Source organism: Bos taurus, chromosome Y (genome assembly GCF_002263795.3).
Source record: "Bos taurus isolate L1 Dominette 01449 registration number 42190680 breed Hereford chromosome Y, ARS-UCD2.0, whole genome shotgun sequence".
In the NCBI taxonomy this organism is placed as follows: domain Eukaryota; kingdom Metazoa; phylum Chordata; class Mammalia; order Artiodactyla; family Bovidae; genus Bos; species Bos taurus.
The window spans coordinates 24,282,751-24,289,495 of record NC_082638.1 but is presented as its reverse complement, the minus strand read 5'-3'; the positions used below and the strand labels follow the sequence as shown (position 1 = coordinate 24,289,495).

Sequence of the window (6,745 nt, the reverse complement as noted above, 5' to 3'; positions counted from 1 at the left end):
CACTTTGAAAGGGCCTCAGTAGGGTAAATGGCAGACGTGCATGTCTCCGACACCGGTGAGTCATGGAACTTAAGGAGAACTGTCTTTAGAGTCTCCCTGGCAGGCGTTCGAACAAGGTTCAGGGAGTTCCCTCATGCCAGCAGAGCGGGCCCCATTTCTCCCTCTGTGCAAAGTGTGGCCAAGCCACCTCAGGCCTGTGCAGTGTTCACATCTGTCCAGCGAGGGAGGGAGGGTCGCACATCCAATTCTGCAGTTCAGCAGTGACCGCCCACTGTTGGCTCTCAAGGTTGAGAAAGCACTCTCCGAACGTGTGGACTAAAACCGTCTAATCTCCCATTGCTGCAACTCACTCAGGACGCGAAGGGCTTGCAAAGGATAAGCGTCTTTTCTGAGAGCTGCTGTCCAGAGAGTGGCAGACGGCAACCACACTACTTAGAGAGACAGAGACACACAGACATCAGCCCCTGGTACACATACAGAAGGATTGCCCAAAACAGTGCTATGCCGGAAGCAAAGATAGAGAGACAAAGAGCGAGCTCTGCACCCTAAGGCTCTGGTCTCCCTGAACAGTGAAGATCAACTGTAGCAAATTTGGGGGTTTTTCCCTACTCCCCTAGCATCAGGACAGCAACAGGCTCCCTGTCCCATGAAGAAAATTATCCAGCCACTTGGCACCCCTGCATATCCTTTGGATAGTCAGGGAGAGCTCCCAGTTATTGCCGGTTCTGGGGGACACAGGAGTGTATTGTTTGGATTGCGGAGCAGGAACCCGTGGTTGGAATTTCCAGAGCCAGGTCAATGACAGCGCCTGGGGCTACCCCAGCCACACGCAAAACCCTCTACATTCCTGGGGCAGAATCTGGCCACGTCGGGGCACCGGAGCACAGGAACCGCGGAAGATGCCCTCCGGTCTAGGGGCATGTCCATAAGGGTGCCGCCCACTACCCTCTCCGCCTTTGGTCTAGATTTGGGCAAGAAGCCTGTGCGTGGCTCACAGCCTAGGCTCCTGCCTGTTTTCCGCTGATGTCCCAGGGCCTGTTCACCCTGGCCTGGGCTGTGCGGCACCCCTTTCCTTGGCCTCACGCCATCCCCAACACACCAATCCCCGCCTCCCGACGATCCCCCTCACTCCCCACCCCCAAAGAGCTAGTGGGTCCCACAGGTTTACTGCAGCCTGGGCCGCCATTATGCACCATTGTCTGTGCTGTTATATCGTGTCCCTTCACATCTGCCCCAGCTTGGGCCAAGAGGAGCGTGAGAGGCAATCAAAGGAAGGCGGGAGCGTCCTGGAACCCCCGACCTTCTTAGCTGTGAGCCCCAGTACTCAGGAAGAAGCCCCCATCCCTCATCCCTGGATCTGCCGTCCTGATGCTGTGTGCAGCTGGAACCTTGCAACCACCAGTTGTCACGCCAGGTGAAGAAGCCATCCTCTCTAGGGTGGAGGCAGTGCAAGACAGCGAGACCCTGGTGGACGGAGATGTGGCAGGTATTGGGTGGAAGTTCCAGCTGCTTGCAGAAGACATCATGGAAGAGGTGGAGGCTGTGGCAGATGAGCAGCGGGAACAGTGGTCCTCCCAAGAGCTGGAGGAGAAGACGGTGGAGGAGCAAGGCCAGGACAGGCCGGGAGGCCTAAGTGAGCACCAACTGCTAGATGTCCTGAAGGCACTGGCCGCCCTGCAGGTGGAACTGAGCTCTGAGTGTGTGAACAAAACCACAGGGCCTACCATCAGAGGAGGAAGCATCACTTGGCTTGGAGGAGTGCCATCATCCAGGGCATCCCTGGCTTCTGAGCCAAAACTGTATCCTTTCTGCTGCTCCTTTGGGTCTGCTGCTCATGAGGAGGAGGAGATGGGGCAGGAGCAGGAGGAGAGGGATGGGCGAGGGCACAGGAAGGGCACTGGAGGCCCCTGAAAGAAATGTGGTCCTGGGCAATTGGCAAGCTCCAAAGGCCCAGCCGAGTAGGATTTGGGCAGGGCTACATATGTACACGTTGCAGCCATACCTTTGAGTGTCTCCTTCAGGCCTGCATCTGAGGAGGAGCAGCATCTGAGGCCTCCAAGTCAGGAATGACCAGAGATGGTACACCAGAGCAGCATCGGCACACAGTTATTGCTGTAAATGTGTGATCCTGGCATATAGCTGAGACATGTGAGTCATTCATATACACACACACACATACATACACACGTACACACACACACACAAACAACCCCTTTGCTTTCAAACACGGATTGTCACAGGACTGCAAATCTGACCATGTAAGCAGTGACATGCCACTACCCAGCATACACAGGTTTGGAGGAGAACAGTAGTGGTCAGAAATAGCCCCTGCTTGGAGAATGCAGACCACCTCAGATGCACACCACCACAAGGGGCCCAGAGCCATGAGCGTGTCTGATGGTATGGCAAAGCCTGATGACATCAGTGGTGGCCAGGTAACAGGCAGTACCCAGCTCCTTGCAGATACCTTGTCCAGTATCCTTGTTTCACCCCAGACTAGGACTGATGCTCCTGGCTCTTTTTGGCCTGGCATGTAGCTCCCTGAATGGCTTCTTGACCTAAAGCAGAATATTAGCCACCCTCAAGTTTCCGTCATGATCAGCAACCAAGATCAAGACTTTCTCCGCTACATGATAGACTTGAACGTCAGTGAGGGAGACTGAGGAAGGGTGGGTATGGGACCTGGCGGGGAGTGGGAGGATCCTGATAGCCATGTTGCTGCACTGTGAGACTTTAGAGAGGTGTCGTGGAAGCTGTTAATGCCTGCCTGGGAGGCAAGCTGAGGCCCCTAGAAGTTTGCACCTTTTCCCTCCTCCCTATCCTGGCAGGTGCAGGTGCGGAACCATCTGCAGTCCCCCTGCAAGCTGGTCTTTTCCTTTCAGGACAACTCCTACTTCTTGAACACCATGATCATTAAGGAGTATTACCTTGACATCAGTGGTAAAACGTGGCTCCCAGGGTGATGAGTGTGGGTGTGCAAGCATGTAGATGCTCCACCTGTGGAGTCCACCCCAGTCTCCCCTCTTTCCGCAGGGTACAGAGCATGTCATTCCACTCCAGTCCACTGGTTCTGGGACTTTGAATGGGGATCCCCCAGCCACAGTCTAGACACCAGGAGCCTTAATTTTCTCAACTGGCTTTCAGGCCACAATGGCCCAGAATCGAACAGGATTGCTGATGTGGGGTTGCTTTGGGCCTGCACAAAGTTGATGATTGATGTTGGAGTTCTTGGCTGCTCATGGGAAGGTTCAGGGCCTGGTCAGCCCTGGGTTGACCTTGCTTGTGTTGCCAGCAGCTCATCAGCAATGACGTGTGGGACGATCCCCTGAAGTACTACCTCAGGGAGGAAGGTTCTTCCATCAGAGATAACTGACAGAAACACATGTGGTGAGGGGGTCTGGAGGTAGGCCCTGAGGGACAGCCTTATCGTAGCCGGGACACTATCCTTTCCCAAATGGGATGCTCAGGCTCATGCAAGCTGGCTGCAGAGCCGGAATTTGGGTTATGCATGTAGCAGGTGACTTGCTGAGACTGGAGGCATGGGGGACTCGGTGTGTCTGTGAGTGAAGTAAGTCTCCCTCAAGTCAGCTATGGTTGCAGTGCGAGAGTCCTAGGTGATACCTAGGTGATACCCTATTCCTCTAGAGTCCTAGAGGCAGGGTGAATTAAGGGTCTGTGTCAGAATCATCCGTCCCTGGGTCCTGCCATCCTCCAGCCTCCTGCTGCTCACTGAGTTTGAGATTAACTGGGCCCTTCACTCCCGCCCCTTACCCTGCAGTGGCCTATCATTGAAAGGGCATCATCTCAGTGGTCCCAATGCACCTGTGTGCTGACTTTGGGATCTTGGGTGAATTTCCACATTCACCACTCGGATCTCACCACCACCACCACACATGCTGCACTCGAAGTGGCTTCAGGCTGCCTTGGGAAAATCGGATGAATTTGGGAAGAGGTGGACAGGGAGCCCCAAAGGCAGGACATGGTACCTACTGACACCATCTCCGACATTGCTGGACATGGGCGTCTTCAGCTCCTGAAACACCCACATTCCCTGTTTGCATTTGTGTCCCCATGCCAAGCATGTGTGTATACACACATGTGCTTGTGTTGGCTGTGTTTATGTGTGTGCTTTTGTGTATCCAGCCCAGGGCAGATGCAGAGATGAAGGCGACAGGAAAGGAGGTGCTGAGTAACCAGAAGAGGAGGCACGAGGAGTTCCCAGTCTGAAGGTGGTTTGTTGCCGTATCTCTGCACTGACCCTGTCCAGGATGGGAATGAAGAAAGGATGGCCAGTGATAACTCCCGACCATGGCTCCAGATATCTGCAATTAGACCAAACACAAAACACGCTCACCATTTCTACTGTGTTGTTGTGTGTGTTTGGACTGGGAAAAGGGATTCATGGTCTGAGGGTTCACTCAGGGCAAATCAGGTGGGGTGGGACTTTGAAACCACTGCCTATGGATCCCTGAGTCTGGGGGAACACTGCTGGCCTGTTGAAATGGTGGATGTGGCTATGGCAAGACCCAGGATGGTGAGGAGGCTAAGATTGCCTGCTGCACTGGAGACTTGTTCCACACATGTGAGAAGGAGAACTGGAAAGGTCCTGGGCCAGTGCTGCCCAGGAGCAGCCCATCAGCCAGCACATTCCCTCCCTGAGTGTGGCACACACTGTGACACAAAATGTGAGACATGCTAAAGTAAGCTGTACCTGCAAACCCACAGGCATTCTAGGAGAGACAGGATGTGAGCGTGGCATGCCTCCAGGCACTTCCAGCCTGCCTCCCTGGCAGTGCAGAAAGGCGAGGAAAGCACAGGTGGTTGTACGTGTTTGACCCTCTGCCCGGATGAGCCTGTGAGGGAGGGAATGGAGTGAGTAAGGAGTAATTGCATGTCCCAAAGGACCTCAGGAGAGTGGGACACAGGGAAGCCCCTGGGGGCAGTTCGGGGCCTGCTGGTTTTCAGGGTCCAGGGTCTAGGCAATAGCAGTCCTGCCAAAGATACCCCATGGTGTGTGCTGAAAGTCCTGACGAGAATTCCTTCTTTCCTCTGGGGTCTTGCCACTGGCTTTGGGGGCCTGAGGGGCAAAATTGTGCATTTGCATTTGAGAGAATTTGAGCAGTCTCGATGAAGCAAAATCTCTGATTTAGTCATAGGGGATCTGAAACCAGGTGACACTCAGAGGGAAGCTGCATTCCAGGTGACCGTCTTGGACACTCCTGGGCCCAACTTGTGGCTGGCTTCCTTGGCACGTGGGCTGTGTAGGCAAGCAGAGATGCGTGACTGTAGGGAGTCCTACCTGGGCCTAATGAGAGCAACTGAAAGACAGTCTTGACATTTAGCAAATCACTGTGGCCTGGGTGGTTCAAGCCCTCTTGGTACCTTTGAGCTAGAAAAGCTGCTTTCTGCCCAAGGGAGGCATGAGCTGTGGGCCCAGAAAGGGAAGGTTTTGCAGGGCATCATCTGTTCGGGGACTCCGTGTTCATGGGTACTGTTAAACAGAAGGGAGGACGTGTAGCGATGCCACCTTACCTTTATGGTCTCAGGTTCCAATCTTTGTATCTGAAGAGACTCTGTATCCATGTGCACCTTTCTCACAACATTGGATAAGACCCAGGCCTATCACAGTCTCTTGGGGCTCTTGGAGGCTCTTTGGCCTTTTCCTGCTACATGGAGTTAGCACTTGGGGGCACATGTAGACAGGAGCACACAGAAAGCTACACGGAGAGAAAGAACAGAAGGCCTCACTCAGAATATTGTTGGCCATAAAGGGTTGTAGGCTAGCAAGAGGGACACAACATTGACAAGGAATGACCTAGATAGGTGCACACCGAGAGAGAGCTTCTCCGAGTCACCTGAGCCCAAAGGTCCTTGTTTTCTGTCCCCACATGGATCAGACCAATGTGACTGGTACTGTGAAGCTGTCCAAGGTGATGGGAGAATGCAGAACGCAAGCACATGTCATACAGCTGTTCATGGCTAGTGCTTCCAACCCTGCTCGCTGCTCTGCAGGTCAGTCCGTGTCACTAGCAAATGCCAAGATTTTGTAACCTTTGAGGATAAGTCACAGAGTTAGATGGAGAAGGCAATGGTACCCCACTCCAGTACTCTTGCCTGGCAATTCCCATGGACAGAGGAGCCTGAGAGGCTGCAGTCCTATGCAGGGGTCGCGAAGAGTCGGACATGATTAAGCGACTTCCCTCTCACTTTTCACTTTCATGCATTGGAGAAGGAAATGGCAACCCACTCCAGTGTTCTTGCCTGGAGAATCCCCCGGACGGGGGAGCCTGGTGGGCTGCCGTCTATGGGGTCACACAGACTCAGACTTGACTGAAGTGACTTAGCAGCAGTAGCACCACAGAGTTAGAAGTGCAAGGTGACATGATTAATTAACAAGCGAAAGGAAACAACCAGGAAAAGAAAGTTACTTTTTGTTTGTAAGCACAAATGTGCTTACCAAAATTCATATTCCTAGAGAAGAAACCTTGTAATTCTGCACGTGTGCAAGTTTCCTCTCAGGGATGTTACTGTGTACACATACATGTGTGTGCACACATGCGCATAGAAGTCTCTGCCAGTGTGCTTGTGAGTATGAGCTTCCAGAATTGACCTAGCCAGGTGATGGAAGTTGGATAGCAAAAAAATGAAGATCTTAGAGAAAGGTACATAAACTCTGGCCAGCAGAAGCACTGAAGCCAGGGATTCGATCCCCTTTATCTCACTGAGCAAACACGTTCTGAGTGGG

General features: G+C 53.2%; 1 pseudogene; it reads left to right on the top strand.

Annotated features, from left to right (window-relative positions):
- The first annotated feature begins 1,247 nt into the window (after window positions 1–1,247).
- LOC132344655 (testis-specific Y-encoded protein 1-like) lies at window positions 1,248–3,373 on the top strand (annotated as a pseudogene).
- The last annotated feature ends 3,372 nt before the right edge of the window (window positions 3,374–6,745 follow it).